General features: G+C 47.7%; 1 long non-coding RNA gene across 2 annotated transcripts in view; it reads left to right on the top strand.

Moving 5' to 3' along the window:
• The window catches only part of LOC139793993 (uncharacterized), a 101,746-nt gene that overhangs the window by 71,438 nt on the left and 8,307 nt on the right, over positions 1–22,001 (top strand). For both annotated transcript variants that reach the window (XR_011724907.1, XR_011724906.1), the window contains exon 2: positions 21,636–21,819. This is a non-coding gene — a long non-coding RNA (uncharacterized lncRNA). The remainder of the gene's footprint in view (positions 1–21,635; positions 21,820–22,001) is intronic.

Below are 22,001 nucleotides of genomic sequence, written 5' to 3'. Positions count from 1 at the left end.
TCCTTTCCAAGTCTCTGCCTCCCTCCAACTTTCAGTTGCTTTCCACCCTGTTACTGGTAACCTCATTTTTTTTCCCTGCTCCCATCTCCCAGATCCCAGCATTTCCTGAGATATCCTATGGCCTGTTCCCTTGGGAAATTTGTCTGTACTGTAAAATCAAGGCTAAACGCTTCGTCTGGATGAAAATTATATTTTTACAATTTCTGCTAATGTGGCAGAGGGGATTTTCATGGAAACCAAGCACACTCCAGAGGTCTTTGCAAAGCCAAGCACTGCCTGGATCTGGTGCTGTACCACAGCATCAGGGGCAGAGCATCCTCTGCCATGTCCAGACTTCAGGCTGCAGTGTCAGGCTACCCAAAACCATGCTGCCATCACCAGAGGCTGTTCCTGCCTTTGTTCATGTGTCTCAGAGGGCTGTGTGAGCAGTCCTGAGGCCATGCCACATGCCAGAGCAGCTTGCTGGTTCAGGCAGCATCAACTCCCTCCCCAGAGGAGGAGAGGCCATAAATAAGCTGCTGCATCCCATCAGACCCATTCCAGTGCCAGGAGACATCATCTCTTCCCTGTTAATACTCTGTTCCAGAGCAGATTTCATCAGTGCCACTGGATGCCTCTTCCCTCTTTCAACAGAAGGCACCCAAGTTAATCCAAACCCTCACAACATCCACTAAGCAATGCTATCATTTTAAACGAAAACAAATTAAGGCCAAAAAAAAAACCAAAAAAACCAAAAACCCAAACCAAAAAAAACCCCCAGATCAGGCAGTTTGTATCAGGATGTGCAGAGAGAATTCCAGGCAATTGTGTGCACAGGGGCTGCAGAATGATTTCTTGTGCAAGCCAGGGCTGTCAAAGTGGGAAGCAACGATGCCAAAACTCTTGATGAAGGGGAGCTGTGCTCACACAAACAGCAAATCCTTCCTGGGGCAAGTCCAGGTGACTCAGAAATGTTCCCAGCCTGTATCTCCCTCAACTTTGGACCAACTTGTTTATTCCTTTCTGCTTCTACAAACCGTGGCTGGCTAATCCAAAAACCTGTCATCCTTTTTAACAAAAGGGTGAAATAAACATCCCAGCATCATCCTTGGCAGCCTGCCCCAGAGAAACTGCTGCAAGATATGACAAGGAGAGTGCTTCCAAACGTGATACAGAGGGGAAACAAAATGACACCCACTTGGAAGAAGTGGGATCAGGGCCCCTGGTCTGCTGGTGGCAGGATGGGCTGCTGCTTGTGACCCAAAGGGGCTGTTGGTGACACTGAGAGCCCCGTTTGGGCCATCCCTATCAGGATGAATTTCTGCTGGACTGGGCTGATATCTCTGCTGGGGCTCTCTCAGATGGTGTGAAGACAGCACCAAGGCAGCCCCACCTTGGTTTGTTGAATTGCCTATAAAAAAGGCAATGCCCCAGGCAAGCTGCTTGGTTTTTTGTTTGATTTGTTTGTTTTCCTTTTTCCTTTTTTGTTTTTTTTTTTTTTTTTTAAAGGAAAGGTAATGCCATCACTCAACTGGGATGTGAGTAAAAGACTAACTTTTAAGCTTGCTAAAGAAAACAGGTAAGAGAAAGAGGGCCTGGGGGGAACTAAATGGATGAAAAGGAAGAAAACAAAGAATAACATGCAAGGCTGTTGGTGTTTTAAGCCTTCTAAAGGCTTTTGGAGGTGCCTCATGCCTGCTGCTTGGCCTGAAGGAGTTCGGTACAGAGATGGATCCAGGTATTGGCAGAGGGTAACTGAGGCTCCTGGGGATGCAGCTGAGGTCCCCACCATGGCACCAGGCTTGGATCTGCTCTGTTCTGCTGCACTTGCACTGAGCAGCTGCTTCTAGGGCAACTGCAGCATGCAAAATGCACTAAAATGCTGCCAGTTAAAGGTGATCTGTGGTTTGTCCTTCTAGTTTTTTCCTTTTAAAACTTCTCACTGCCAGGCACCCACCATAAAACACAAAAACGTTGCATGCTCTTCTTGAAGGCACTTGAGTTATTTTGACTCATCTCAAGAGCACATCAGAGAAATGTTTAAAGGATGTAGTCTTTGCCCCAGAGAAATGATCTAAGCATAGATAAAGCATAACTAAAGAGATGACATAACAGGGAAATGCACTGGTGTGTTATATTGATGGGTATTACAGTTTATGGAGACTTGTGATGGTGATTCCATGTTTAAGTGTCCATGCCCTTGTGCACACGTGTACACATGGGGATATTCAAGCATCACTTTAGCTCTAGTTGCTAAAAAACTCACCCCATAAACAATCTGAAGTGAAAAAGTGCTTAGTGATGCTTGATGGTCAGAGGGGGTGATGAGGAAAAGAGGATGGAAGAGTAAGAGTTTTCTATGGCCACCTTGTTTCCCCTCTGAGCACTCCCAAAGCTGCTCAGCTGTGTATAATAAGGTGGCAGCTCACACATATTATTCTTAAGTGTCCTCCATGAGCTTGAGTTCCTGACTTTACCACTTAATTAGGGGGTAGGATCTGCTCTGATGGCAAAAATGCTGCCTGGGCCATGTAAAACTGGCTTTCATGTATCTGTGGGTTTGCTAGATCACAGCAAAAATAATCTTGTTTCCTGGAGAACAGGGATAATCCTTGGTTATCTTTCTGCCACGAGTTCTGATAATTAATTATTTAATCTTTAGGAGCACTTAGATATATGGATACCTCTTGATAGAATCACATATCCCCTGTGTCAAACCACAATAGCACCTTTTCTGCCCTGCTGGTGATGCAGGGGGAGATAATAAAACATCCCTCCTGCCTGAGCACACTGAGTGACTGGCTCTGCCTTTATCAAAGTAAACCACAACAGGTTTCACTACTTGAATGAAATAAAACCTGAAAGGAGATATGAAAAAGAGACAGGGAGGAGATTAATGGTAGGCTTGATGGAAGACTTCCTGGCTGGCTGCTCCTACCCAGAAAGTCCCTTTAGAAAAGAGAATTAATGGCTTTTTTTTTTTTTTTTTTTTTTTTTTTTTGTGCATGTTAGCAGCATTGCAGAGGTAGAACAAGGTGGAGGAAGCAGACAACACTAAAATGTCACTGTCTGTCTGTCTGTCTGTCTGTCTGTGGGAAGGCTTTGAGCCTGGGTGTGAAGCTGTGGTGCTTGGAAATGCAGCTCAGCAGCATTAGGGGACATCCTGGGGACATTGCTGCCTGGGAGCACAGGCAGGAGGGCACTGAACCAGCCAACTTGAGTCACCTGCTCCATCATCTCTCATCCCTGGTAGCAAAGGGTGATGATGCAAAGCTCCTTGCTCCTGGCCATGAGAGAGGCCAGCAGAGACCTTGACTCTGTGCTGCCACAGGGTCCCTGGCTGTTTGCTCCCTTCAGAACAGGCATGGAATTGCAGATTCATGGTTTGAAGGAAAGTTGGATTTCAGTGCAAGTCAGACTTGGTGAATTTCAGCAGACCTGAGTTTGATTTAGTGTCTTAAATTTAGGGATGGATCAGTTCTGGACCTCACCATAGTTTCTGTTCCCCGTTTAGTCTGCAGATGGATTGGATAAGATGGGATAATCCTGATTTTACCACTACAAGAAGGCACAAAATCTGAAGCTTTTCATCCAGACCATGCAGAACAGACTTTAATGTTTTCAGATATATTGCAACCCAGCTTTAATCTGTTGCTGGTTTTGCAGAATTCTAGGCTAACTGAGCTTGCATAAACCCACTACCCAAACTCTTCATTTCATCTTGGTTTCCATTACCTATCTTAAAATGGGATTTTTTTTCAAAGTCACATTAAAGCGCAGCTTCAATTACATCCTGTTAATAACTAATCACTTAATTATGACTTAGTGCAAGATCTCACCCCACCAAAGACTGGCATTTAAAGGATTGTGCCTGCAGGGGTGAGGACACTTTGGTTTCAGAGCTGTATCTGCTCGGTGTGACTGCTCTGGATGGATTGTGAACAAAATTGTATTGTGAAATCCATGTCCTTATTGGAATTGCTGTTAACTTCATAATTGCTCTGTAATTACTAAAGAGAGAGTATCTTACACTTCTGACAGCCAGGTGCATGTATTGCTTCATCTGTCTCCATTATTGACTTGGCTCAGTTCCTGGGGGTGCATTCCTGCTCTCTTTCAGTTGTGCAACACCAAAACTGAACTACACGGCCTGCCTGCTGTTTTCTTCCTGCTTTGGAGCTAACAACAGGAGCAAACAGAGGTGAACTTTGGAGAAGTTGAAGAGGTTGGCTGTCCCTGAGCTCCTGCCATGAGTTCCTTCCTTGGCTGGGAGCCTTGCTGCCTGCCCCAGGGCAGGGGCTGCTCCGGGCAGTGGGGAACAGAGCTTCAGATCCATCATTCCTCCTGTCCTACAAGCATGAAACAGGACTGCAGAGTCTTGGCAGGCAGCATGGTCAGAACCTGAGAAGTTTACCAGGGAGAGGTCAAGGGTCTTTCTTCTGGACATCTCCAGGCTGGGATTTGTGTTAAAAAAAAAATCTCATCTCAAACTGTGATCAAGAGTGGGACAGCAGTGAGATAAACAGTGAGTTGTCAACAGCTTCAGAAGTGATTCCTGCCCTGGGGGAGGTGCCATTGGTTTGTTTTGCTGCAGAGTGGGTCAGAGCTTCTGCTGAAATATCAGAGATTGGCAGCTTTGTCTGTGGCTTTGGGAATATTGCAGTGGCCCTCACTGCACACACTGGTATTCTAAGAGACCTTTGGGAAAGGGATTTTTTGGTGTAATCCATCAACAGATAAGCCAGGGAAGAACAGGAAGGAGATCTCAGCACCTCTCCCAAGAGAGGGAGCAATGAAGATGCATGCATTAAGCATCCTCCTCTCCCTTTGGTACCCCCAAGCATAACAGGGCCTTGAAAGATCTCATCACAGTGCTGGATGAATGGATGTCCTGCATGACAAAAGCTGTTCTTCATAATCTTTTCACTTAGATGAATAAAGTTCTTGTCTTGGACTTTCCTTGATGTTTTTTTCCAGAGAAACAAATAATTCTGGAATGCCTGACCAAGGAACAGCAATCTCACAGGGATATTGTCACTTTTTATTGACTTCCCAGTAGAGCAGAAAACAGTGAAACAGGTTACTACAAATATAACTTGCTTTTTATGCACGTGACAGCCATGCAAAGCTCTGACCAAGCAGTAATTTCTCCCAGGACTGATGTTCCACTTCCAAGGCTACCAGTGGTGTCCAGTCCCCAAATTCTTGGTGGGCTGTGCAGCACCCTGGTCTGTCTGCAGCTCTCCCCCCTCTCTTCTCACCAGCCCATGTGCCTGCAGGACCCTGAGGATGCTTTCCTTAGCATCCAGCTCAGGGGATGAATGTGCCCAACACCTCTGTGCCTTGCAGGCCTGTTTTCTGGAAACTCTCAGATCCTCAAGCTGACAAAGTGGCTTTGTGCTCTGCCAAAAAGATGGAGTTCCCCTTGGGCTTTGGAGGCAAAAGTCACCTCTTTTTGAAGATGTTTCATGGTCATCTTTCTCTCCAGTCACTGTTGCAAGGTCAGATTGTACCAGTGTGCTCCTCAGTGAACTGAAAGCATACAAAGCACCTGCCTTCCCCTGCCTTTTTCTCAGTTTTCTCAGTTTTCCACGTAGAGCAGAGGAGATTTTCCATGAGCAAAGTGTGTGCAGTGTGATGAAGCAGGTGAACTTTCTAGTTCCACTTTTTCCTCCCTTGTTAGTACCTGTTTTCCTCTGAGAAAAAAAATTTTTTTTGACACGAGAAGCACAGCAAAATATGTTTCAGGAGGTGCTGCAAGAGACCAAAAGGGGAAGTTTTTTTTCATTTCAGAAACCAGTTGTGTCTTCAAGGCCTAGCAGTTGGTGCCATTCTAGGAAATGCTTTGAACTGGAGAAGGATGGGAGGATTTTTTTTAAGTGGCTCATGTTTTTTATAGATTACCAGTTTCACAGCCTTGGAGGCTGATAATTCTGTCCCCACGTGCACAAATGCCTGGTGGGTTCCTTGCTGCACACACAGGTAATTTGCTTCAGCTTTGCTGCAGGGGGACACAGCCCTGTGGATGCCCTTGACTTCTCAAGCCCATTTTGTGCTAAATGTTGGGGTTCCCAGGGCTTGAGGCTGGACATCCATCTCTACAGACAGAGGGGAAGAGTGGAGGAGACACTTGCATGTGTCTTCACTTAAAATTTGTGGTGGTGGGGAAGAGAAACTGATACGGGGAGGCTGGAGGCAAGAGCTGTGCAGGGGCAGCTGAGTGCTCTGGTGTGGGAAGATGTGCCCACAGGTAAACCATCAGGACACAGAACTGTGTCCAGTTCTGGAGTTCCCAACATAAAAAGGACACAGAGCTCCTGGAACATGTCCAGAGCAGAGCCACTAAAATGCTCAGAGGGCTGGAGCAGCTCCCAGTGAGGAAAGACTGAGGGATTGGGGTTGTTCAGCCTGGAGAAGAGGATGCTACAATGAGACCTTAGAGCAACCTTCCAATATCTGAAGGGGCTACAGGAAAGCTGGGGTTGGGCTTTTGACATGGGGGTGTAGTGAGAGGACAAGGGGAAATGGTTTCCAACTGGAAGAGGGGAGATTTAGCTTGGACATTAGGAAGGAATTCTTGAATTTGAGGGTGGTGATAAACTGGCACAGGTTGCCCAAGGAAGTTGTGGCTGCCTCATCCCTGGAAGTGTCTCAGCCCAGGTTGGATGGGACTTGGAGCAACCTGGGCTGGTGGGAGGTGTCCCTGCCCATGAGCTTTAAGGTTCCTTCCACCCCAAACCATTCTGTGATTCTGTGATCATGACAGAGACCTGAGTGTGTCCTGGGGACACCAGTCTCAGCCTCTCAGCTCTCTGGTGCCTGATAGGGAAGCTGGAATGGGCTTTCCATACAGCCCCCTTTGTGCACAGCATGTTGTTATTGCTGCTGTACCTTCCATCCCAGGAAATTGATGGCTTCTTGGAAGACTTTTGCCAGTAAATGGAAGGAGAGGGGGTGGGAAGTTGAAAGGAGATGTAAGTGCAGCATGATTGTGCTTTATTAGATACAGTTACCAGACAGTTATCAGTTCACCTGGGGGTTAATGCCAGAATCTGAGTGTGACTTTGCAGTCATTTACAACACAAGAGTTTTTGGAGCTGCAACACTCTTTCTTCTTTTCCTCTGCTTGTGACATGCTCCTAAATACTCTCCTTTCAAATCCCATGTCCAGGTGCTTTCTAAACGTATGCAGAGCAAATGTGAAGCCTGGTTCTTCTCCAGGAAAGAAGCTTGGACCATTGTTTCTGCCATCAGCCAGACGAGAGCTGGCTCCTCTATCTATGCCTGCTCCTCTTCCCTACCTCCTCTGGAGCACAATTGCTCCCAGGTGCTTGATTACCACTGGAAATTAATTTCATGCATTTTTTTATAGGATCCTGACAAAAATTTGGTGGCATGAGGACTGCCACTCCCTGGGTGCTGCGTACCCAGTGGTGTCACATCTCCTGGTATCAGGATGCACCTTGCATCAGAAGACATGAAAGGCTTCATCCTGCAGACCCTTGCAGGCAACTCTTTCTTTATAAGTTTTGTCATAGTATTTGGAGGCAGGGGGGTTTTATGGAAGAGGGAAGATGGCAGCCCTTTGCTGCTGCCTCTGGATTACCTTGAGTCATGTTAGCCAGGTTGTAGATTAACTGTGCACTAAAGCCCAGCAATTACAGAACCATTAGAGATTCAGCATTATGTAGAGCCTCTTGTTTATGACTTTGTTCTTTCTTAACCCCATTTCTCCAAGGCAAATACACTGAACCCATGGTGTGCTCAGAGCCAGGGCTGGTGCAGGCTCTGTGTCACCTTCATTCTTCCTGCAGAATTCCTTCCTGCCTGCTGCTGGCCCTTGGGTCTCAGGAGGATGCCTGGGGTTGAGAGATAGGACTGATGGTAGGATGTGGTGATCTTAGTGGTCTTTTCCAGTTGTGATCTCAGGGACATGTCAGATTTTGTGACCTCAGGGACATGGCTTTTGGTTCTGCAGGGCATGGGCTGTGGTAGCAGAGGGCTTTGCCCATACCACCTGCAAGCACTGAATGCTTCATTGCTCCCCAAGAGCTCATCTGGCAGCTGCCCACACATCAGGAGATCCCTCAAGCATTGGTCACTGGGGCTCTAGGGCTGGCCAAAACCCAAACAGGGCTTGGTGTCAGGAAGGAGAGCACAAGAACAGACCCTGACTTGCAACTGCTGTGCACTGATCGCCAAGGAAAAGCAGAGCAAACACCTCCCCAGGCAGAGAGAGAGCAAGGAGGAGGAGGTTGGGTCTTGTGGCTTTAGGATGAGTGATGCTCCCTGCATGGGGCAGACTGTGGTGTGGAAGTGTTTAGTCTCATTTCTGGCTGGGTGGGACAAGGAAGTGCTGGCTCCTCAGGAAAACAAGTGGGTAGGATCACACAGGTGTAGCTGAACCACAGGAGGAATTTGGCTTCAAAGCTGCTCTTATTCAGCTTGAAGAACACAGTCCCTCAGCCCCCACACTGACATGTGCCTGGGACATGTGTCTGCTGGGGTTGGGCAGCAGGTCAGGGCTACCTGTCCCAGGGACCAACTCTCCTGGCATCAGAGATGGGGGCAGGGCATCTTGTGAATTAAGCATCCTGTGAATTAAACACAAGCCCCCACAGCCTGGATCAAAACCCCAGTGAGAGCAGGCAAGGGACTTCTGGCAGGCTTGGGGGTAGTGAAGAGAAGAAAAAGGGCCAAGATAAATCCAGATCTGGATTTTGCAATCTTTTTCAAAATCCCCATCAAAGTATCAGAGCCAAACCTTGCTGACCTGGGGGCTACCATGAGCACAAAGTTTGCCTCCCAGGCCTGTCTCCCATGCTTTGCTTTTTCTCCCCAAGTTTGCCACTGAGCTGCAAGCAAAAAATAAACTCAATGGCATTGACCTCAGGAGGTCTCTGTGCATGTGGCAATGACCACACATGTGTCAGCAGTGCTGGAGAAAAGCAGTTCTGACCCAGACCAAGGCTGGAAGCCTCTGGTGAGCCATGGGCAGGGGAACCTGACACTGCCAAGCTCAAACCACTGCTGTGGCTGGAGAGGTGGCCAGGGCAAAGCAAAAAGATGGGAAAAGAGAGACAAAAAAACCCCACAAAACAAAATACCCCTTTCTTCTAGGGTCTCAAATTGCCATGTTCAGCCCTTCTTTTTAAAAAACCCTAAAAAAATATATATATAATCCATTCACTCACTAACATTTAGAGATCTTTGGGAGGTGTAGAGTTAACAAGATGGGTTTTAAACCGGAATGTGATTTGAGCTTGAAAATAGCAGAAAATAGAGGACTGAACAGTGAGTGCAGCCTTCCTGTGACACATCCCCACCTGCACCAGGGCTCCCTGTTGTCAGAAGGAAACACTCCCGCCCAAAGCATACACTGACACCCTCTCCCTTTGCAAGCAGAATCAATCATACTTATGTGCCATATTCCATTTTAATTTTCATTGCACAGCCCCAGATTAATGGTTAATGTAGGACGTCTCCCCTTCTCCACTCCCATTACCATGGAGTGCTCTGAATAACTATTAACTTTGCAGTTAACTGAAAGAAAATTGTTAATCATCTACGAGCTTATGTTGCATAAAAAGCATTCTCTGTAACCTTCTCCTGACTGGGGGAGAGCCCTTTCCTCAATGCTGACCTTCAAAGACACCTGGTACCTGCAGCAAAACACAGAAGATAACACCACATGGGCTTATCTGCAAGCCAAGGTCATCAACGACGTGAGCCAGTGGAGCACAATTTATGTTTCTTGGTGTTGATGTTGATCCAACATCCAGCTCACCTGCCAGCAAAGATACAGTTCTCTGGGTCCTCATAAAGCACCTAATGACTGGGTTTGCTTGGATTTTTTTTTTTTCACTATTTTTTTTTTTTTTTTAATTTGATCTGGGGAGCGCTGGGTGCTGCTGGGACACACGTGGTGCTGGTCCAGCCTGTCCTGTCACCCCCTTAAGATTTAGGCAGCCTGGGACATGTGGGGCTGGGGTTGGGCAGGAGGTCAGGGCTACCTGTCCCAGCCCTTCTGGCATCAGAGGTGTGGGGCAGGGGGGGAAGCATCTTGTGAATTAAACATCTCGTGAATTAAGCAACTTGTGAATTAAGCATCTTGTGAATTAAGCATCCTCCTCCCCCCCACCACCACTTCCCCGGCCCCTGCTGCAGAAAAGCTGCTTTCTCCTCACCCCAGCTGCTTTCTGCCTCCCTGTGCAGGGTTTGGCTGCAGAGGTGCAGGCTCCCTGTCATTGCAGGAGGTTTGCATCCAGGAAAATAAATCACCAGGAGTTTGTGAAGTAGGAGGGAAGCACTTGGGAAAAGTGAAAGATTAGGCTGTAAGCCTCGCAAAAACACCCCTTCTGGCTGTAAAGATGGGCCACGGATGTTGTGTTCTTTTAGCTCTTTTAGATGATTATTTCTGTGCCAGACTTATTAAGCAAGGTATTGTTGGGTCACTGGCAAGGAGATAAATGGGGCTGCAGGCTTTGCAGACTCTGCATCTGGTCACTGTCAGGCTGAGGGCTGCAGTAAACAGGCTCTGCAGCTGCTAGGGGCTAACTGGAACTCTGGAGTGCTCCAAATCCAAACATTTCCACATTAGGCAGCTCGTGTCCTCTCCCAGCACTGAGCTGCAGCCATTGACCTCGGGAGCCTGCACTGCATCAGCTCACCCTGGCTTCTCCTTGGCCAGCAAATCCCCCCCCTCCTCTTTTTATGGCTGTGGCTCTTGAAAGTGAGAGCAAGAACCAGAGCTTGGGGTCAAGTGTAAGGTGTCCAAGCGTTGTGCAACCTCCTCTCCTGCATGTGGTCCCAGTGCTGAACAGTTGGGAGTGATGGGGTGGCTGGGGTGAGAGCCTGGTGAGGAGGGACTTGCTGGGGGGGTTCTGGGAAGAAGGATGCTGTGGAGAGAAGGGTTTTGGAGGAAAGCATAGATAGCTCCAGGACCTCCTCAGACTTTCTAGTCAGCTTTGGCAGGGTCATCCCAAGCCCTGCAGAGAGGTGAGCAAGGACTAAGAGCTGTTCTTGTCTCTTCTTTGGGCTTCAGAGAAGTTGCATCCAAACATGAAGCCCTGTAGAGGTGTCCCAGAACATGTCCCTCAGGCACTGTGCTTCCTCACCTCTTCTTCCTCCCCTGACTTCCCCTTCCATCTGCTGCCTTGGGCTGGGAGCAATTTGGTCAAGACTGATTTCAATGAGGTAGTGGATCAAGGGTTGGACTTGATGATCTCAGAGGTCCCTTCCAACCCAGCCAATTCTATGATTCCATGATTTGCAAAACTTGTCTCATGAGAGAGGCAAACATCTCATCAGCTGGAGCCTTTGGCCATCACTGTGATAAAAATAAAATCAAATTCCATCCAGCAGGAGTGGCTCATTGGTGCCCAAGGAGAGTCTGTGAGTGGAGGGGGCTTGGTGCAGCTGTTTTCTGGTCTTGTAGGTTCCCAAATTTCTGGGGAGGTCCCTCCTCATGTACCTGCACAGGTTAAAAGGTTGGAAGAGAGGGCTCAAGAGCACTTTTGCTCCAACACAGTGGCTGGAAAGCAACCTCCCCAGGAGGCTTTTCCAGGATATGGCATTTAAAGCAACAAGTGTGTCCTGGGCACCAGCCCCCAGGTGGGAAATTCATCATGTGGTGCTGACCCAGCCCTGCTTAATTATATTCTGATTAATCAAGCATTAGCCCCTTTACATCAGCCCTCCTGCTTGCTTGTCTACTCTGCAGCAAAGTGTGCTCTGTGCTGAGGGAAAGAAAGATTCTTTTTGCTGTTTGGCTGACTCCAGGCTGGATCAGCTGGCCAGGTGCATGGCCAGTTTCCATTGCTGCTTTGAAGCTGAGAAGTATTTTGAAAAGAATAGAGCCTTTAGCCCTGTAAGTGAAAGCCATTTATCTTAGGCTGAAAAAGTGCTGGCATGGAAAAATTCCAATGCTCTGAAAGTCTCTTTTCCTGAATGTCTTGGATACTTGCTGGATTAGGTTCACTGGTAAGGAGCTCGGAGTTATGAATGCCTCTTTTACAGAAAAGAGCTGCAGAAGGGAAAGGCAAGCACTGGCAGGCTTCTAAGTGGGACAGAGCAAGATTCCCCATGGACCAGACATTTCTGAGATTGCTTTCAGAGGTAGGGTCAGTGTTGCTGCAGCAAGATGAGCTGGTAGTAAATACCCTGTTGTAACCATTGCTGTGACTGTTCCCCAAGGGTACAGTATCAGCAGAATACCTTATATAAACAAAATGAAGCACTGTTGGCTCTGCTCCTCCTGGCTGTTTAATAACACTTTGTGCTCCATACAGAGAGTGCTGGAGTGTTTTATAGACACTAATGAAATCAGCCTCAGGATGGTGTTGTCAGGTGAGGCTGTGGCATCAGCCCTTTCCCTGGGATGAGCATCCAGGTGGACACCCACCTGTGTGCCTGTGCTTTCCAGGAAGAGACAGTCCTGGTGGGATGGGACCTTCTGCTCCATCACCACCTCCCTGCCTGGTTTCTGCTGCCTGGCACTGAGTTTGGGTGGAGGAGGAGGTGATGGAGGCTGCAAACATGGTGCTGTGTCACCCCTCTGCAAGGCACAGGCTTTCTCCTGGGTCAGAGCAATCTTCAGCCACCCAAGGTCTAATGAGCAGAGGAGGGAAACCCAGGTTCTGCTCTTGGGTCACTCAGGGTGTCCCTGCTGCATTTCAAGACCTTATGTCAGCTTGCAGTGATTGAGTTCCAGGACTTCTCCTACATAGCCAGTGACTCCAAATAGCAGCCTGGATAGTGGGGATGCTGAAGCTTGCATTGCACAAAGGCTGTGACCTCTTGGGAGAAAGATGGGATGTTTGCTGCAGTTTTGCAAGGCTCCTGCCCTTCTCATGGACAGTAGCCCCAGTTTTGTCCCAAACATCCGTGCTGGCCCTGGGGTTGTTATTGGAGCTACCACTGATGCTTTGCTTTAAATAGATCCTAAGCAAACCTCTCTATTTGTTTTTCTTGACATGGTACTGACTGGTGCTTTCCAAGAAACAAAGAAAAAAAAAAAAGCTGGATTCACAGTGGTGACTTTGACTCCATCTGGCAAAAGCAAACTGATCTCCTAAGTGAGAAAGCACAGCCATGAAGAGCAGAAGTAAAGGGGTCACTGGGAGGAGCAGACTGTTCCTTCTGACCCAGTAGCTGCACAGGACAAATTCTCACTGGTGCTTGGTTAGAAGATGCCTCCATTTCAGGATCTCCTCTGTCACAAGAATACCAAAGGGTTTTCCAGGTCCATGAGACCTGCCTATGGAAATTCACAGTGTGTTTCATGAGGTTTGCTGCACTTTGCCCAGCTCTGCTAGGTCAATATTTTGCTTCCAAACCATGTATTTGCCTTTCTGTGTCGTGGGGCCTGTAAAGCTGCTGGACTCCTGCCCATTTTAGGGGTGAACAGGGTGGACTGGGGAGCAGGGGGTGATGGGGAATAGAAGGACATGTACTGAGTGCCCCCCATTCCTACCCCCAAAAGTGGGCTGGAATTCTCTCTGTGGAGGTTGTAGGGTCAGAGGGAAGCCCTTGTTTTGGAGCTCTCTAGTGGGTTGTTTGGATTTGGGGTGGCTCAGAGTGGCAGCCTGGAGATGGACACTTCTTAGACTGGACTTTGCATCCTGGGGGAAGAAACTTCTGGGAAGCCCTCAGAGCCTTTCCTTCTGGCTGAAGGTTCAGCCAGCTCAGGCTGGAGCCCCTGTGATGAAACAGAAGGGATGAAAACCCTTCTTAGCATCATCTCCATCATTCAACTCCTCTGCATCCCCCTAAAGGTTTGGTGCCCGTGCCTGCTGTGCCCTTGGCTGGTGTTGGGCTGCTGGGGCAGAGCTGTCAGAGCAAGAGGCAAACGCCACCAGTTTGTGGCCAGCAGTGAGCTCAGGCTGCAGGTTTTGGGTGGATCTTCCTCAGCCTCTTCCTCTGTCTGCTCAGGGGCACTTGGAGATGCAGTCTGGGAATGGGGGTGGAACCTGAGCTCTGCTACCAGTCGGAAGCTGATTTGGGAAAGCTTCATGTGAGCAGCTGGGATGTGCTCAGGTTTAGACCTGAGGCATCAGTCCTGGTGGGTTTTACTGCTGCTGGTTGCAGCAAAGCTGGGAGGAGCAACACTACATGAAGGTGAGGGCTGAAGGTGATGCTTCCCTCTTCCTCAGCCAGAAGTCTGGACTGGCCTCTCCATCCCTTCATGAAGTGTCCACTCCTGACTAGTCCACATCTAAATTCAAGGACTTAGCTTAAGAGGTGGAAATCTAATCTTCAGAGGTAGTTATTTTCATGCTGGGCAGAGCCAACCCCCATATTTCAACACAGGCTGAAATATGGATGGACTTGAAAGCTTCATCAGGTCTGGATCTAAATTTTGTGACTGGCTCTGTCTCAATGACTGTCTGGATCACATGCTCCTGAAATCCACTCTCTCCACTTCCCAGAACTCCACCTCTGGAGAGAAGTTGCCAATAGCATTATTTTGTGTGCTTTATATATATATATAATATATATATAATGTATATATATATATAGTGTGCATCATATGCATACAGTGTTCTCTGTGTGCAGCACAGTGGGTGTGCAGCCTTGACATGGAGGTAGAAATCCCATCCCCATCCCAGTGGCTTTTTGTGCCACTGCTTAGAATTTGGGCTTTTCATCAGCTGAACTATAAGATTCTGGTACTTCCTCCCTGTTTTTTGGGGTTTTCTTTTGTTTGTTTGGGTTTCTTTGGTTTTTTTCTCTCTCCTGCCTGTAGTGCCTGGAATATGCATTCACATCCTATTGATGGAAATGATAATTAGGGGATTTGTTACAAGAAACTTGTATGAACTTCTCAAGCTGTCATTCCAAAAAAGCAATCTTTTTTTTTTACAGCCAACTCTTGATTATCTGAGGGTGCATTATCTGAGCTGCAGATTAGATGTGCCATGTTTAAAAAAAAAACCCAGACCTCTACAAGAACCCTTTTCAAGTACAATGCACAATGTTTCTTTCTTTTTATTTATAACCTCATATTGCATCTTTGACTTGGGTTTTTTTTTAAAGGTTTTAAAGCACTGCATTCCTGGGGCCTTATTTGCATGTATTTTATTTATTTGTTTTCCCTTTCTTCCTTTGCCCTGACTGCCCTGGGGACTAAGAGCTGAGCATATCAGCTTATGGCATCTGTGTAGGAGGGCATGTGACACAGTAACCTTTCCCCAGCTGTTTTCTGGTGCTGCATAAGGGTTTCTGCAGTGTGATGCTGCACAGCCAGATGGGCTGGAGAGGAAGAGGGAGTGTTCTGCTCTGAAACAAACAAAAGGAAAAAAAAATAAAAAAAAAAATCGAGTCTATACCTGAAGGAGCTGCTGTGAAACAAATAAATGAAAAAAAAAAAAAAAAAAAGGGTCTATACCTGAAGGAGCATGAGTGAGTGACAAATAGCTGAAAGAGATGTCTGAGGAACCATTTGTCAGGCTGGAGAATCAGCAGCTTGTTCAAAACCTTTCAGTTTTTCAGTTCAAAGGAGGATCTGACAGAGGAAGGCTCAGTGCAGATTCAGATGCCAGCACTTCAAAAGCCCTCCCAGCTGAATCAGCAGATTTCTCTTGCCACCCATAGTGGATGCAGCCCTCATGATGCTCCCACCCAGGCTTGCTTTGAGCTCCTGAAATGAGCCCTTTAGGATGGTCCCACTGCAGCTTTTCTCCTGCTCCTCCTCCTCCTCCTCACCCCTTTTGGTTTTGCAGCCCTGGGGACAGCTGCCTAAGCAAGGATTTTGGGGAGGGAGCAGTGATGTCTCAGTGCTACTCGTGTGGAGATTTTCAGCCCTTCCTTTCACTCCCTTTGTGTCTTGCCTTCAAGTCCCACTGGGTCCTGGCATGGGGGAGGTGCTCCTCCTGCCTGGCTGAGCTCCATCCCTGTCAGTGCTAGAAAAGGACCCAAATCAACCCTGCCCAGACCTTGGCAACATTTGGGTCCAGATCTCTGGTTTGATTAGAAAGCTCTCTAAGAAGTGACAACTGTTTAAGTGTTGCCTGAAGAGTCTGAAATTAGCTCAGGATTTTTTTGCAAAAGCAAGTCATGCTGAGTAAAGTATTACTGACTGGTTGTCAGCATTAATCCAAAACCTACTGCCCTGTAATAGTTTTACTCTTTGTTTTTGCGTTGGAGGGATGGAGATGGAATAACAAACAGTAAAAAGAAGAAAGGGCTTTTTCTGCGAAAACAGAAAAAAAATGATAAAGTTAGCACATTTTTATTCCAACCAGAAGGTTTTCTGAACACGACTTTTGGCTGAATTTTTTTTTTTTTTTATCTTGGCTCAGAATTATCAACCAGCTCTAATATCTTATGGAAGATGTTGCACTTAATAAAACTGCAGGCAGGCAGAAACAATACCCCCATTCATTTCCACACAGCCCCACACTCCACTTCCCTGCTGCCCTGCTCACTCCTGGGGCCAGGAACCCTCTCTGGTGCCATGAACCCTTCCCTGGGCTGGGGTGGGATTTCTGGGCTGGGAAATCATCTGCAGAGCAGCAACTGAGGGAAGCAAACACCTTTCTAGGGGGGATGCAGGACAGGACAGTGGGAGCTGTGGCAACTCCAGTGGATGTGCCATGGGTTGGAAGGGACCTTAAAGCTCATCCAGTTCCAACCCCATGGGCAGGGACACCTCCCACCAGCCCAGGTTGCTCCAAGCCCCATCCAACCTGGCCTGGAACACTTCCAGGGATGGGGCAGACACAGCTTCCTTGGCCAATCTGTGCCAGTGTCTCACCACCCTCACACTGAAAAATTTCTTAATGTTTAACCTAAATCTTCCCTCTTCCATCTTAAAGACATTAACCCTTGTCCCATCACTTCACACCCTTGTAAAAAGTCCCTCCTCAGATTTCCTGCAGGCTCCTTCAGGTACTGGAAGGTCGCTTTGAGGTTTCCTTGTAGCATCCTCCTTCTCCAGGCTCAACAACCCCAATTTTCTCAGCTTCCCTCTCTTGATGCTGGGGAAATGCAAAAGTGGGCTGTGCAGTGGGGGAAACACGGACCCAGAGAGATGGAAAAAACAGGGAACAGCTGAACCTTCACCAGGGTTTGACACCTTTCACCAAGGCAGCAGTGGGACAGTCCCCTGGGGCTTTCCTCCTGCCCCACTCAGGATGTGGGACCCTGGGGATGACAAAATGGGCCCTGGAGGCAGAATTGCAATTTAGGCTGTTGCCCTATTTTGGGAAGTTGTCATAAGGCCAACAAGGGCCCCATCTTGATTCACTGAGGTCATTAGCAAACCCTAGGATGGTGTTTACATTGCCCAAGGTGTTCACCCAAGCTCTGCTCCCAGGGGAGGAGGTGACCTTCAGCTTTTCTTGGTTTGCCCTGTCTCTGACAGGTGTGGGTTTTGACTGGGGTGCCTGGGTACTGTAATCAAAATAAATCATCCTTATCATCCCTGGTGGGGATACTGCAATGGAAACAGAAGCAGGCACCTACTTTGCACTTGGCAAAAAATTACATCATTGAGAGGAGTGGGAAGGGAGCTCAGGGGATGAGCCCCAGGCAGCCACCACCACCTTTCCTCAGCACATCTCTCCTGCCCTGAGCCAGCTCCCTGGCTTGGCTGGGGCACAAAAAAAAACCCTGCCCTTGACTGAGATTCTTGTCTGATGTCTATGTTAAACCAGCTAGCAAGGAGATAAATGGAGAGGCTGTGGTGATGTTCTGCCTATCACTTTTTTTTTTTTTTTCCCCCCAGCAAAACTGGCAAAGAAACCCCCCCCTCCCAAGCCCTCTGTCTCTCCCCTCCCTGGGTGAACTACAGAGCACTATTTTTCATTTAGGTTGCCTGCTCTTATTTGGAGGGAAAAAGTGTTCAGTGAGAAGTGGAACTATTTAAGGCTGCCTTTTTACTGGGTTTATATAGGTCTCATGGTGCTGAGAGCTGACTTTGTCTGAATTCTTGTAGTACTGAAGAAAATGGGTACTCAGAGAATCTTCTCACACCAGCACTGCTATGGATATCATAATCACAGGAAAAAAACTTTATAGTTTGCATGTTTTAAAACCCAGAAGCTCCATATAGGAGTGGGCCACAGGCTAAAGACTGAATTCTCTGATGTCCAGTGAGGTGTAATCATTCTTTGCCTTCCAAGGAAGATCTGTAGAGCCCCTTCCCAGCTGCATATTTTCGTGAAGCTCATAGCAGCATTTTCCTACCTCAGACTCTGAAATGTTTCAAAGAGGGGTTTCTGGTTGCTGTCAAGGAAAACAGCTGTGGGAAAGGTGGGGAGATGTGCAGGCAAGAAAAGGTTTGTGGTTGAAGCAAAGCCAGGTCAGGCAGGTCCTGCTTCTGGCTGTGAGCAAGGCAAGAACCCTGCTTGTGCCTCTGCTGCCTGAGCATGGGGCAGAGATGAGCACAAAGTGATATTTGCACTCAGGCTCTTGAGAACTTATTGGGAAGGAGATGTCAGTCCCTTGCTGAAGGCTCTTCAAACCCTAGGTCAAGGTGCAGGCTCTGCCACTGCCTTCCTTGGTCCTTTCCCAGCAGCAGTTTTTGGCCAGGAAAAGTTTCCCCCTCAGTCAGCTCTGGGGTGATGCTCTGCGCTCTGGCAGGACTGCGGGAAGGGCTTTAGGGTGAGCTGCTTTAACATTTCCACTCTCCTGCTTTGCTCAGAGAGGCAAACCTTAGCTTTGAAGCCTTTGAAACGACATCAAAGGATGAGATTTCCAGAGGAATTTAAGGGCTCAGTCCCATTGATTGTCAACAGGAGATGGGCCCTGGAGCTGCTTTGAAAAATCTTATCCTACATGTGTGTCCTTGCTGAGGAGGAAGTGAGAAGGAGTTGGCAGTTCCTTGGCTTTGTAAAAGGAAGATCCTGCCTCTTTTCTGAAGATAAAACATAATGGATTTGGAAATTCTGTCCAATACTCAGGTTCACTGTGAAAACAGCCAACGGCTTTGAAAAGGAGAAGCACTTAAAACCACCCTGTGATTTTGCCCCATCCAAAAGATGGTATCTCACCTGGTGGTAACTCAAGTGCTGCCATTTGCACTCCCCTTGGCTTTGCTGCAGGTGAAGTGTAACCTTGCTGGGAACCTGAAAGCCTCTAGACATGGAGGCTGTCACCTGGGGAGGCAGTAACCACTTCTCTGCCTCTTTTTTTTGTCACCTTTCAGCAGTCCTTTAGTACAGCCAGGTTACTTTTTGACAGGGATATCACCCCCTGTTTGCAGAATTCTGCTGGTGAATATTAAACCCGGGTGGCTTAACTCTGAGCACCCTGGAGAAAAGGCACCAAGGGGGTTGTGTGCACCATCAGGATCTTCTCATTGCCACCAGCACCAGCTCAGGACCCTGATGTGCAGATGGGACTTGCTGGGAGCTGGAAGTGATGCTCTCAGGCAAGCACGGGAGGTGTGGGGCTACCAGGGGTGCCCATCCTTGGGGCTGCCCCAGGATGAGCTGGTGCTGGCCATGGGGAGAGGTGGTGAAAAGGGCTGGTGTTGATGGGCTCCCACAGAAAGGCAAAGGAAACTTGGCTGCAGCCTTGCTGGTGTGCTATTTTTGTTCAAGGTAATAACAGGAACTCCACTGTAAATAAAAATAGACAAGTGAAGAATTTCCCGAGTCTGTCTCTGCTCATTTCTCTCCCAGTGAGGAATTATCCCACTCCAGAAGCATAAATCCTTCTTGTCTGCTCCTTGGAAACTGGGACAATAACACTGGAAGGGAAAGAAGAGATTACGGGGTTGTCACTAGGGTGACAGCAACATATTGGAGAGCGGGTGCCAAAAATGCATCCTCTGCAGCAAATAACAGCCATGCTCTGCAGGGATCATCCTGACAACGTGAGGCCAGGCAGAGCCAGTCCCTGCTGCTCCTGCTGCCAGGGATGTGCTGGATGGGGGTCCTTGTCTCTCCCCAGCTCCTGGCTCTTGGGTGGGATCAGTCGTGTCCCTCCCCTCCTGCCTGTCACCCAAACCTCAGCAACACCCCACCCTCAGCAGCACAGAGCATTCCTGCCCCAGCTGATAACCAAACAAGGTGTGGAGGACCAGCTGCTTCCCTTGATGGGATTTAGTGTCTTTTCACAGCCCCATTTTGCTACCAAGCCTGAATTCCTGGGGGTGCTTTTTTCTTCCCATATGAACCAGGGAACTGAGGCTCTCCTACTCTTCCCCACTGAATGTGTCTTTCGGTTAATGACTACTGCTGTAATCAGAAAAGTGCTTGAACTGCAGTTGTTTAGTGGTTAGGGGTTGGTTAGGGTGGATGGTTGGACTCCATTTTAGAGGTCTTTTCCAACCTTGATGATTCTATGATTCTATATTTCTATGATTCTCTGATTCTCTGATTGATTCTATGAACTTCACTATCCACACAGAGCCCTAGGACTCTACCAGGCACTGGATTAACTGACCCTAACTTTTTTTCACAGCCCATCCTATCCCTCCCTCTCTCTCCATTTCAAGCATCTTTAGCACTTGAGGAAACCCCGAGTCAGCTGCAAATGCAAAGATATTTTACCAGGAGCCCCAGCAGATCCTTTTTGGAACCTGCAGATGTGCTGCAGACCATGGTGAGGAGGTGGCAGAGTCAGAGGCAGCACCACAGATCCAGCTGAAAACTTTTCCCTCCTGGAGGGCTTCGTGTCCAACTCATCCTCACGCTTCCAGCTTCAGCCCAGGGTTTGCAAGGGGAGTTTGTGACTCACCAGGGGTGGGAGTTTTCTTCAAGCTGTCACACGGAGTCACATCAAAAGCTCACCCGGTTTCAGATGTTGATTTTTCCATTCTCAGCTGTTCGTGGCTGCAAGGAGATGGCCAAACCCACTGTTATTGTCTGTGCAGAAAGTGAAGGAGGAGGGATGTCTGCTCTCAGAGGCAAATGCAGGAATGCTGGGGTGTTTTTCCAAATTGTAAGCAGTAAGATACTATTTCAAGAAGTTTAATGATGCTTTAGCTAAAAGCAAAATGTAAAAACATAGAAGGTGTTGTATCTTATCTGAGAGCGTGTTACCCCTTTTAAATAATAAAAAAGTGTTTAATATTGGGGGATATATGAAGAAAGAAGGATGGGCAGATTCTTGTTTCCTCCTCCAAATTCCTGCCACCCTATGATCAAGCTTCTGACCAAAGTTTACAAAGTTTGAAACTGCAGAGTGAAGAGAAATGCAGAGCAGCAGCTTGTGAATGGAGAGGTGTGAACCGAGGGTGTGAAACAGCAGAGCTGATCTGTCAGGTCAGCTTCCTCAGACTGCTGAGATGTAACTCACAAAAGACAGGAGACTGCCATAAAGCATTTGGGCTCCAGAAGACTTTTAAAAAGGCAGAGGTAACAAGCTCTAAGAAGCTGAAAAAGGACTGAGAAGCCCAAGCTCTGTCCTTACTGATGAACGCAGCTTTTGTCGATGGCTGTGGATGTTTGAAGGATGCAGTGAGGGATGGGTTCACTCCTTTTCCATCTCCATCTCTCTGCAGGACTGCCAGGATGGCTCTGGTGTTGCCTAAGCAAACATGAAGCTCCCCCATAGCTCTTACCCAGGTTCCCTTCCTGAGGAGCAGCAGCTGGTTGAGGATGAGTAAATGCTGCAGGAGAAAAAGTGGGTAGTGGGTCTAATTTAGGGATGCTCTCTGATGTTACCCATGCTCTCTAATTTTACCTGTTTTCTCTCTACTTTAGGGGTTCCGTGCCTGTTGGTTGGCCAAAGCTTAATGCTGACAGAGCAGAAATGTGTTGTGTTCATCCACCACCTTGCTGAAGCCTGAATTTTCATATCAGCCTGCTGCTGCCACTGCCCAGGAGCAGGATCTTTACTAAGTATATTATTTTTCTGTTTGCCAAGCATCTCCAGAAGAAATTAATTGTATGTAAAGGTTTCTTTTTTTCCTGAAATCTAAGATAAATAATATTCTCAGTTCAAAGCCCTCTGTGGCACTAGCCTATTTGTTCTTTTTTCATCATGGCAGCAGTCTAGCCAAGCACTTAGATCCATGCTTAAGTTTAAGTGCATGTCTAATAGAGTTAAAACCAGGTTCAGAGGCATCC

This window comes from Heliangelus exortis, chromosome 3, assembly GCF_036169615.1.
Source record: "Heliangelus exortis chromosome 3, bHelExo1.hap1, whole genome shotgun sequence".
NCBI lineage: Eukaryota > Metazoa > Chordata > Aves > Apodiformes > Trochilidae > Heliangelus > Heliangelus exortis.
Note: the sequence above shows the minus strand (reverse complement) of the source record. Positions and strands in the feature narration are given on the sequence as shown.